Source organism: Schistocerca piceifrons, chromosome X (assembly GCF_021461385.2).
Source record: "Schistocerca piceifrons isolate TAMUIC-IGC-003096 chromosome X, iqSchPice1.1, whole genome shotgun sequence".
Taxonomy (NCBI): domain Eukaryota; kingdom Metazoa; phylum Arthropoda; class Insecta; order Orthoptera; family Acrididae; genus Schistocerca; species Schistocerca piceifrons.
Window position 1 is genome coordinate 83,041,133 of NC_060149.1, and position 12,192 is coordinate 83,053,324.

The 12,192-nt window shown below is 38.6% G+C and overlaps 1 pseudogene; it reads right to left on the minus strand.

Annotated features, from left to right (window-relative positions):
• Positions 1-11,716: 11,716 nt before the first annotated feature.
• Positions 11,717-11,834, minus strand: LOC124723752 (annotated as a pseudogene).
• Between the last annotated feature and the right edge of the window lie 358 nt (positions 11,835-12,192).

Consider the following 12,192-nt stretch of genomic DNA (forward strand, 5'->3'; position numbering starts at 1 on the left):
ACGCTTTACAGTGTAGACACACTTATGTCGAGCGAAATAATTTAAAAGTTTTCACTGACTCGATATGACTTCTTGTTGAAACATTGTAAATAATTACACAAACAAACTCTTTTTTTTTTGGCTACGTTACATAAAATTCTATTTTATTTTACAGATCCTTAGTTGCGGGTTACAGATCCATTTTCTAGTGTGACGGTTTCAAAGCTGTTATTCATGTCTTCTGGTGTACTGTGAAATAAAGAAATTACGATTACCGAAGAAATTCAGTTGTAATTTGGCATATTGCATCCCCGCAAGAGCGGCGACACAACTCAAAAATATACTTGCTAAAAATCGACTTAAAGAATTCTATAAAACTTACATTGGAATAGTGTAAGCTTCGTTTAACGTTCCAGTAAGTATTTTTGGCAGTATATTCCATTATATTCTGTACAACAGACATATGGACATACAGTTCTGCTCTCGTCGAATGTAAAGTGTTACGAGGTAATTATTAAATAGTTCTTTCAGTTGTGTCACTTTTCTTGCTTTTATAAAAACTATTTTGATTTTGTTATGAGACCTAAGATAATACTTTTGCCACTTTTCCACCCGAAATATGTTTTTTTACTCACTGTAATATAATACGATATTCGAACCTCCATCAGGCAAAATTAGTACCTAAATTAGTATAAAAGATGAAAAACAAGTTGCAATTGTTTTATTAGAAAAATAACAAATCAAAATTATAATTTATTGAGATTATTATAATTTCATAATCACACAGTATACGAAAAAATACAGTCAAAGATGGTTGTACATAACGCAGCAATACTTTTCGCCGAGAAAAGGGATACAAATGGACTTTCCTTACAGAAGGAATTTTCGTTGTTGTTGTACGCTGCATCGCACGAAATTTCATAATGTTCACGACAGCTGTAACTGTCAAAAAAGTGTCTACTTCTTCAGACATGCATGCACGTAATGTAAGATACAGACACTGTATAAACAAAGACACTGCAATAATCAACGATCTTAAAAATCTTGTCTTATATATGAAAAGTGTCACAACTCAGAATGTGCCGCTATTCTTCAATGGTCCATGCACACCCGTCAGTAGCAACGCTGAAGCGAAACTCTTGTTGCCATGAAAAATTATGAAGTGGCCTGCAACAAAACTGACACAACTATCCTGATTGGACAAACTTCGAGATAGAGATGTGACCATTTTTCGTGCACGTTGAGGCATTTCACACGTATTTTTCAGTGACATACACTAAAAAGTGCAGTTTTTTTATTTACTTTTGTAAATTTTCTCGCCGGGTCAAGATCTTCCAGTATACAACAGAGAAATTAAATGACAATATGGGACTCTCTTAAAAATGCTACCTAATAGATAACAAGTTTAGAGGTTGCATTTCGACAATATGTTAAATGTAAACAGTACGATTCTGTTTACTACACAAGAGAGTTACACGGTTGTTCCAGTAACTTTCTCAGTATTTAGGGTTGAAGTTTCCAGTACAAGAAAGTGTTTTCTCTTGGGTAATTATTACAATTCTTCACCAAGAACCCACTATCAAGTCAGTTAAATGAATAAAGATACTGGTTTTCAGCAAGAGCACATTTTTCTAGTTTGCATTTGAGAAGTAACTGTTTATCGTTTGCTTCGCTGAATTAATAACTAGCGGGCGAGTAAATTAAGACTTCCAAAGTCGTATAAATTTCGCAACCATTTTTCCGAGTTAACGATTCTGATTTTGGAACTATACGTCTTGGCCGACGACAGGTCATTCGAGCGAAAATAGAAAAACGCGAATCCTTAGTAACATTGGCAAAGTCGCTTGTAAAAATCCTACGGCGTCTTAGATACATAACAATTAACTGTCAAGCAACAAATTTGAGCTTGTGGGAGCTGTCAGCTGTAGGCAATTTGGTACTGGCTAAATGTATATGGGACAAGAGTTGCGTTAATTAGAACAGGGTGCGTGCGCGTGTTGGTGTGAATGAGGCGGCGATTGGGGTTCACTACACACGCCAGGCCCTCGGTTGCACATAATTATCAGCGCAAGACAAGCCGGAACAGCATTAAGGCCCCCCAAGCTACCGCCTCCCCTTCCTATTCTCCTATAATATCATACCACCGAAAATTAATTCGGGTTATATGTATGTTTCATGTCTCAAGTCCAACGAAAAGAGCCCATTTTGTAACGTTTAAGTGGTCTTAAAGAGATTGTGCGTTTTATGGTCTAGTTAGCAGATGTTCCAAGACGCGCAGGGAGCATGCTGCGAGCTCATTACAAGACGCCACGCCTCTAAAAGCTTCCAATCGTCTCCGTTTCTGAGATGCTGGTCTGCTCCAAGCGCGCGCTTTATGCAGTGACAAATCTTCACTTTTCTTATGTCATGCGGCTCACAGTGGTGACAAAAATTACCGAGAGAATTGCGTATTATTTTCCCATAAAGCCATTTACAGACCTCTTACTTCAAATTACTACTGGTATTTTTGCAGCACCGGAGACACTACACACGAAAGCAAGGAAAAATTGAGTTTGTTGGTAACGTGCCGAAACAAAGCAGGTGGCTTTAGGCTGTACTTCATTCGGAAGCGAGAGAAAAAAAATGTACATGAGAGAACCTCAAATAGAGTCGCATTCCGACTTCTCATTTCCGAATTCCGAAGGAAAAAATGCAGGCTCTAATCCCAGTTGCTATTACTAAGAACTATTGTTACCTCCCTGATTATTATTCTTGTCAAAGAGAAATGCAGTGGTACTCAAAATTATTGAAATTATTTTGACCTACAGATGAATTACATAAAAATGTTAGAAAAATTGTTGACGCCCTTGCTGAGTGGGAAATGTAGAAGTACTAGAAATTATCGAAATCATTTGTCCAACAGATAAATACAAGGAAAATTGGAACATTCCTTTAAATGTTTTTGGTCATTTTCTGTGTCGGAAAATCTTTAAATGGTTTAGACCCGGTGATCAGAAAGTAATCAACTCGTATTTATTTTATTTCCGTGATTGTTCCTGCTAAAGTCAGTTGTTAAAAACTATAATATGCCATCTATCAGATAAAGTTAGGAAGAAAAATATGAATTAAAATGGCATACGAGTACACTCAGCATACTTTTAGAACTTCGTTTTGCTCCTACATTAGCCGGCCGGTGTGACCGAGCGGTTCTAGGCGCTTCAGTCTGGAACCGCGCGACCGCTACGGTCGAAGGTTCGAATCCTGCGTCGGGCATGGATGTGTGTGATGTCCTTAGGTTAGTTAGGTTTAAGTAGTTCTAATTTCTAGGGGACTGATGACTTCAGATGTTAAGCCTCGTAGAGCTCAGAGCCATTTGAACCTACATTAAATCTCTACATACGAGGGTTGGAACTTAAATAGTGGCAACTATTTATTCACAACCGATACAAAAGAGTTACATGTTTGCACCTGTTACTGTCCTTCAAAGTAGTCACCAGCGTTGTGTAGAACCCATTGCCAGCGATCAGTGATGTTGAAGGCTTAGTATACCGTTAGCAGAGCCTGTTCTGTTGATGGTGCGAATGGAGCGGTCTACTGCCTGTCGAATCTCTGGAACAGTTCTGAAGCGAGTGCCACGAAGTGGTTCCTTCACCTTCGGAATCAAATCAAAGTCACAAGGACTTAAGTCCGGGTATGGTACAGTACTTCCCAGTCCCATCTACCAAACAGAGCAGCCACAGCTTGCGCTGCATGCGCCCGCGCATTGTCGTGCAAAATGATGGGTGGGTTTCGCAGAAAGTGTCGCCGCTTCTTTAGCAAAGCTGGTCGCAGGTGATGCTCCAAAAACGAACAGTAATACTGTGCATTGACGGTCTGCCGTGGAGGAACGTAATGCGCTAGGATAACACCATCACAGTCATACACGAGAATCACCATAACTTTAGACCGCTCGTTTCGCACCATCAACAGAACAGGCTCTGCTATCGGTATACTACGCCTTACACATCGCTGGCAACGGGTTCTACACAACGCTGGTGACTACCTTGAAGTACAGTAACAGGTGCAAACATGTAACTCTTTTGCATCGTTTGTGAATAAGTAGTTGCTACTATTTAAGTTCCAACCCTCGTATTTATTACGTTCATAGATGTTCTGCAAATCTTAGCAGACTCTTTCGTGTGTCATTTTCCTGCATGATTTTTGAATAATTTGTCACCAATGGCCGGCCGGAGTGGCCGAGCGGTTCTAGGCGCTACAGTCTGGAACCGCGCGACCGCTACGGTCGCAGGTTCGAATCCTGCCTCGGGCATGGATGTGTGTGATGTCCTTAGGTTAGTCAGGTTTAAGTAGTTCTACGCTCTAGGGGACTGATGACCTCAGAAGTTAAGTCCCATAGTGTTCAGAGCCATATTTTGTCACCAATGTTTCGTTTTCAGATAGGTAGCTAGATAGATAGATACACAGATAGCTATACTTTTTGTTCCATAGGTCCACGGTAAGGAGACTCTCGAAGATGTAGAACATGTCATAAAACAAAACAAAAAAAATTACATCTTTACAAAAGAACATATATGCAACAAAAGAACAGATATGCTAATTTTTCTTCTGCAGATGCTATCTGAAATAGTTCTCGAGTATGTTGAGTAAGAAAAAACCTAAACCATTCTTTTCGCTTAAAATGATACAAAGTTCCCAACAAATATGTAAATGTATTTACACTGACGTGCATCAGATAATATTTAGGCTATCGTAGCAATCCATCATCAAACAAGACATAGATCGTATTACTGCACTGAAGATCTGCTGAAATCAGAATTTACTTAAGACTGCTGACATTAGATATTTTTAATTATATGTACATCAGTTGTTTCTGCTAAGAAGTTCGGCAATGCCGTAGAAGGAGGTGACTGTGCCAATAAATTTTTATGCCCCTCTTAAATCGTACTTTACTGGCACCCAAAGTTATTTTGGTTCCTGATAATTAAAAATGTGCATTCCTGAGTAACGGACACCTTCTCGACCAAAGTAAGTGACTTTAAATCTTCGTGTAGATTCTTCCCATTTCTAGTGCTGATTCTATGAACTGAAGTATTAGTTTTAAATAAAGATTTGCATTATTTTTGACATAACTCATTAATAAATAAGCATACTGGGAAGCAGTAGTTGTCATTCTTAGTAACTGGAAGAGGCCTCTGAACGACAGATGAAAACATGTTGCCGTGAGACATTAATGAATGAAAATAGGCGGGCATCTCAGCTAGTTTTTTATTTTTACATGATACTTACACTAATAAATTTGAAATTATGTTAAAATGTTATGTGCTATATTCATCAAAACATGTTTCCCTATGAATGAAGATAGGCGAAGTATGACAACTAATTTTTATTTTTACATCACAGTTATACTGACACATTTGAAGTTATGTTTAAAGATTACGGGCTATGTTAATCCCAATTCATGTCCCATATTTAAGCTGTTCTTGTTTCTAGATAGCAGACTAAAAGAAAATACCACATAAATAAATCGTCTAAGTCTGAAAACATCTGCATTGCATATAAAGTCTTCTTTAGGAATTTCAGCAGTTTCGTTAATGCTCCTCTCAACTGAATTTATTGTCACTGCTGGAGACCTTCACTGGGAAATCAACGCCATTATCAGGATAATTTATTTTGATACAGTTATTTAGTTTTTTATGGCATACATAGTGCATTTTCGATGAGATAATTAGTTAGACGAATGCGAATAAAATTACAAAAATCGTCACTTATCTTAGAGTTATTAATTAATCACTCGCGTATGTATATTTTTAATCACTTTTTCATCCTAAGGACTTCAGTTTATTATTGAGAGATCTTCACTGCAGCGTGAATTCTTATCTGTGAGAGATATAAGCGGCTTTAAAGGGGGAAGTTTAGTCAGACTATAGAAATATCTGTAACATATAACCATTAAGTGCAAGCATTAGTAAATTATGTTTCAAACTGTATTGTGTTATATCTAAATGTAATTTCTGAATAATCTGGGATAACAGGAAAGTCCATGCGCTGTGCCATATGTCTCATTCATGTATTCAACGAAACAATCAGCCTGCAGTGTATAAAAGTAAAGTAACGTGACGAAGAATCTGCATTGACGAAACCATATGCGAATAAGCATATATTCTAACGCCGTCTATTCCCATCCTTCATTTAATCTCTCACTAATATTTGTTCACACGGCGTTTGCTCTACAAGGAAACTCCCTAAACAGTAAGCTGAAACGTGTTGATGAAGCATGAATTGAAATGCACATGGCATATTAATAAAATGCTGGTATACATTTGTAGATCTTAAAAAGACGTACGACTCTGTAGACAGGCTGACTTTATTAAAAAATATGGCATAATTTTGAACAGACAAGACGATACAGGAGCATACAAAATAAACACTAAGAAGTACAACATATAAAGTGAAATTCATGCGAGAAATATCAGAACAGAACTTCAGAAGTGGAATGTAAAGAAAAAAGGAGGAAGATTGGGATTTAACGTTCTGTCGACATCGAGATCATCAGAGACGGAGCACAAGGTCGAAATGATTCAGGAAGGGGAAAGAAATCGGCAGTGGCTTTGTAATGAACCATCCCGGCATTTTTCTCGAGTGATTTAGGGGAAATCACGGGAAACCTAAATCAGGACGGTTGGACGCTGATTTGAACCGTCGTCCTTCCGAATGCGAGTCCAGTGCGCTAACCACTTCGCCATATCGCTCTGCCAGTGGAATATAAATTCGCTGGAAAAAATATAATCTCATAATTGACTGGCATTTGCAGATGATTTGGCACGCCTGTGAGACAGCGTAGAGGTATAACTAAAGCATATACAAGTGCTTCGACAAGGGAAAAATCAGGACACCTACGAAAAGCTGAGGTAATGAAAAGTAATAAGACTGCACCATCAAAATTAAGCATAAACCATCAAAATATCAGAGAAACCGATAAATTTATATAGCTAGGAGAATCATAATGCTTAGTAGAGGGGAAGAAGAAGTTAGCAGAGCACGGTTACCAAAAATAGGTTTTGGACTCCACACCACAAAAATCTTTATTATAAAAAATCACTCTCTATAAATGCAATAATTGATCGTTGTAAGACAGTAATCAGGACAGAATACATATATGCTTCAGAAACACTAATGTTGGGATCCATAAAAGAAACTTAAAAATCAGGAAAAAGTTTGGAAAGTTTACCAGACAGATAGTAGGAAATAGAGCAATGATAAAACACATTTAAATTAAGAAGAAACACAACAATATTTAGATAAAATTACAAATGAAAAGAGAAAACGAAGACTAATTTTCTATGGACACGCCTGTAGAATAGGACCTAGGAAACTGACAAGAAACGTTGTAGAACATTTCAAAAAAGTAAAAGGTAAATATAAATGGCTTAGGAAACTGCATCGAGAGCTAGAAAAAAATTTCTGAAATAAATAGAAAACAGAACAACAAACAGGAATAAAGTTAAAGAGTATGATGATTTCCAAGACAGAGCAGTTCGAAGAAGACAGCGAAGAAAGTGAAGAACAGAAGGAAGAAAAGAAAAAAAAATGAATAGATGAAGGAGTATTGGAGAAAGCGTTAAGCTAACGTGGTCGTTAGCTGGTCTGTAACGACAGGAGGAGGAAAAAACTCTGTTTTAAGATTGCTGACGGAATTTAAAATTTAACTTTGAAATGTTTTAAGTTTTTCAGCATCATTTAAAATAGGTCAGTCTGTTGTCGCGTGAGTGTGTTTGTACTCACTGTTCTGTTCCTAGCGTTACTTATCAAACTGTAATCTGCAAAGACGCCCCGAATCACTCCTTGCAACACGTGTCTTTAAGTTAAATACAATTAAGGCTCCCGGCCGGAGAGTAGTACGGCACTGCTGAGCGAGCTTCTATTCCCTTAGTTGTTCGTGCTCGTTTAAGATGGCAAAATGAGCTTTCCTTTCTGCCTCCTCGACCAAGTGTGCTAGTGCCCGGACTCCAGTGACCTGGATGTCGACGGGAGATGGCAACTCTACTCTCCCAAACACCCCCACCTCCTCCATCCCATTATCCCATACCTCGTATCCTCCTTGTGCGAACATTATTTCTTTTTGCATGTTTTTGAAAAGTTGCATAAAACGAATTATATTATCTATGGTTCGTTAATAAACCTTTAGTCTTAGACGATTAAATTGTGCAGCGTCTTCCAGTTTCAGATAATTGCAAGATAGATCCACATATGTAACACCGCGTAAGATGAAATTTATAAGAATCTTTCTTCACATTTGAATACTGACAGCGGTTTTGGGCGTTGTAGAGTGTATTCGCAGTATGTATATGATTTTCAATAGCATACAGATCTATGCTTAGCATCATGACACAATCCCTTCACGTGAAAATACCATATGTAACATAATAACGAAAAACTACGCCGATTGAGCATGAAGGCCAATTTTGTTATCAATGCAAGGATATATGAAACAATCAAGAGATTCACTGTCACAGCGAAGCCAATTTACAACAGTTAGTGTAAAACAGAAGCATAGTCATCGCATCATGTCACTTAGTAAATACAGTACTGTTATCTGCAAGGTTGGAGTCTTCTTTCTCTAGGAATTGTTCAGAACCGTTCCTGAGCATGGCATGCATTGGACACGTTCTAAAGAGGACACCAGTTCAAATCCCTGACCGGCCATCCAGATTTAGACTTCCCATGATTGCCTCATTCGCTGAAATCAAATGAAGGGTTGGTCCCTCTGAAAAATACTCCGCGAATTTCTTTCCTCATTCTTCATTAATCCAAGTTAGTGCTCCCTCTCTGATTATCTCGTTGTTGATGGGAATTTAAACCTTTATTTCCCTTCCTTTTGGAAACCCATCGTGTTGTTCATCTTTGAAACGTCTATGTCATTGTTAATTATTTCCCTTTACTATCCTCAAATACATGCTTCTAATTGCATCCTCTCTTGTAAATTTTTTCATAACTGTGAAAAGTATATGGCCAATGCTGAAATGTTGGTTAGTGGAACACTTCCATTCCCTCTGACCTCATTTCAGCAGCAAATAAATACTGTTTTTTTAATTTTTTGAGATTTTCTTTCGGACCACAAATACCTAGCAAATATTAATATTATTTTAGAGGCTATGGTTTCCATGTTATTCTTATGCAGATAGATTTGCTCTAAAATTTTCAAGCGTCAAATAAACTTTTGATGAAACATCGGCATATGCTGATTTAATTAACTAAGTTTTCTAATCACAGAAATAGGTTTTAGTTTACCTAATTTGTAATTTAAAAAGTATTTTAATTTGTATAAAAACATAATAACTAATATTTGCGAAAAGTGCACTATAAGAAAGTACGGTTTGATAAACTGCTATTTAATGAGGAAAATTAATTACTGAGAAGCACAAGGAAATTGTGTTAATTGTTTAATGTTATAACTGAAATTGTGTTAGCATGAAATGCATGAAGGAAGCCTGTTTAAATAATTGATTAAATGTAGGCATAAATATGTTCCGACGTAGACTATGTTTAGAACTGGGAAATAAGACAGAGTGGGAGATGCTACACAGAATTTTGGTGATACCAAGTAATGCTGTGTGTGTATCTGGTGAATAACGATTTTGACTAGGAATAGAACTTGCCACCCACGGAAGTGTAACTTCTTAAATTTTATGATAATTATCAACTGATGTTCTCAGTATTTAATAAATGCCATTAAATGGCAAAACTTACTGAACATCGATTTTATTACTTACGAAAACATTCATCATAAACTGTACAATTTATGGAAAGGATTAAATTCGAGCAGTAATTAAGCAAGGAACTTTTAAACATTAACAGGTTGGGCCATTACAGTCTCTACTGTATCTTTGTTTTCCATGTCACTGAAGATGTACTGAAGCTTTCGACTGACAATACGTGAAGTTATGAACAGACGCCATAGCTGCAATTACAGATACGTCTCCTTTCCATTTCCTTGTACCTTGAGTTTTCTGACTCTTCAGGCCAGGCGTTCATACCATCGTTTTATCACTGTACGATGATAAGAAGTATATGCTGGGAAGTGAAATCGTTTTATAGATCCGAAGTGAAGCAAGTGGTGTCTGTGTCTTGAAAGCTTCACGTGATCTGCTTTCGGTACTTTTTGCAACAAAGGTGAACAAATTAAAATAGCGGTAACCTAAGACGTGACAGCGGAAATCATAGGTATCTAAGGAATCTAAGGCGAATGCCTGGAGAACGCACCATCGTCTGTAGTGTCATCAGTGAAGTCTACTGAAAGTACACAGTATTGGAGTGTTTTTCGTGATTTGGTTGTGGTTCCCTTATTGCGCTTAAGAAAATGCTAAATGCCGTAGAATATGAACACCTTTCATAGCATTGTGTACTGCTTGCAGTTGAGGAATAGTTCGGCGACGATGATTGATTATATCAGTACGATATTGCATCTTATCCTAAAGCAGCATATGTGAAGCAATGATTTATGGATAATAGCACTGTTGAAATAGACTGGCCAGCATACAGTCCCGACCTAAAGCCAACAGAACACTTCCTGCGGTTTCAGCTCTAAAATACTTAACTCCGTCCGAACAGGCCTTCAAAGGCCCACCCGTAACGACCGGCCGCTGTGTCTCCTCAGCCGACAGGCATCAGTAGATGCGGATATTTATTTATTTATTTATTTAACCTGGCAAGATTAGGGCCATCATGCCCTCTCTTACATCTAACCAGGCATTTTACTTATTTTACATTCATATGTTTTAGTAGGCATGTTAAACTACATCTAGTACAAAAAGTGAAATAAACAATTTGAAAGGTACACCTGGAAAAATACATACATATAGAGTTTATATTCTTAGGTCACAAGTACTGTTATAATTAGACATTATTGAAGAGACAGATTTTAGATAAGAGTGCCGGCAGCAGGGAGTATGAGGGAGACTCATGGTGAAGGGAGGAGAAGAATAGAGACATGATGAAACATAATTAAGGAAATATAAAGGAAAAGAAGATTGCGTGGCTAATAGAGAAAGATGAAGAGGAAGGCATCTCAGGAGCAAGATAGGAGACGCTAGCTTTGCTATTTGACAGATGAGGGGATTGTCCTTGTACATTAATTTTGTGGAGAACTTTGTGAGGATGGTAGTAGGAAATGCTTCAACTTCTTCTTAAAAGCAGCAGGAGATCGAATTTTGCGCAAGGTAAGGGGCAGTTTGTTCCAGAGGCGGACAGCGGCAACTGAGAAGGAGCTTGCAAAAGTTTTTGTTTTGTGAGTGGGCACAGTTAGGATACTAAATAAGAGTGACCTCGTGTTTCGATTATGATGACATGACAGGTTTTTAATCTCTGAAGCAAGGTACTGAGGTGCTTGCGCGAGGAGGAGTCGGTGGAGTAGACATAGAGTGTGGTAGTCACGCAATTTGTCCGGCCGCAGCCACCCTAGCTCGGAGTATGAAGCACTAACATGATCATATCGGCGAATGTTGCAGGTGTAACGCACACAGGCGTTCATGGTTAGCTCTAGCCGTCTTTTGTTTTCACTACTCATGCCTTGTTGAATCACATCACAATAGTGGAGGTTCGGTAGAACGAGTGCTTGCACGAGCTGGCGTTTCAAGATATGGAGGGGCATGCGGTCAGTACAGCGCTCTTCTGGCCGTATGTCAGTTTCCGAGACCGGAGCCGCTGCTTCTCAACCAAGTAGCTCCTCGATTGACCTCACAAGGGCTGAGTGCAGCCCGCTTGCCAACAGCGCTCGGCAGACCGGGTGGTCATCCATCCAAGTGCTAGCCCAGCCCGACAGCGCTTAACTTCGGTGATCTGACGGGAACCGGTATTACCACTGCGTCAAGGCCGTTGGCTTGGTTTCAGCTATAAAGGAAGAATGGGCTGCTGTTCCACACAGACATTCAGACACACTGAAAGTGTCCCCAGCAGAGTTCAGCCCGTCATAAAGGCCGATGCTTTTGATCAGGTAGTGTATTTGGTCTGCATTCGTGTATTCTGCTTCGTGCAGTTCTATTATTTCTGATAATCCTTCTGTTTTCTTTTGTGTGGCAACGGTTCTATCGACCATGCGTTTTCTCTACACGCGTTTTCTTTTCTTGCTGTCCTTGCTACGTCATCCTGGACGTTGTCCCACGATCTGTATCTGGGTCTTTTTCTTCATCGCATTCCATCTATTGTCCCAGAGACTGCTCAATATTTTTACTATTTGAT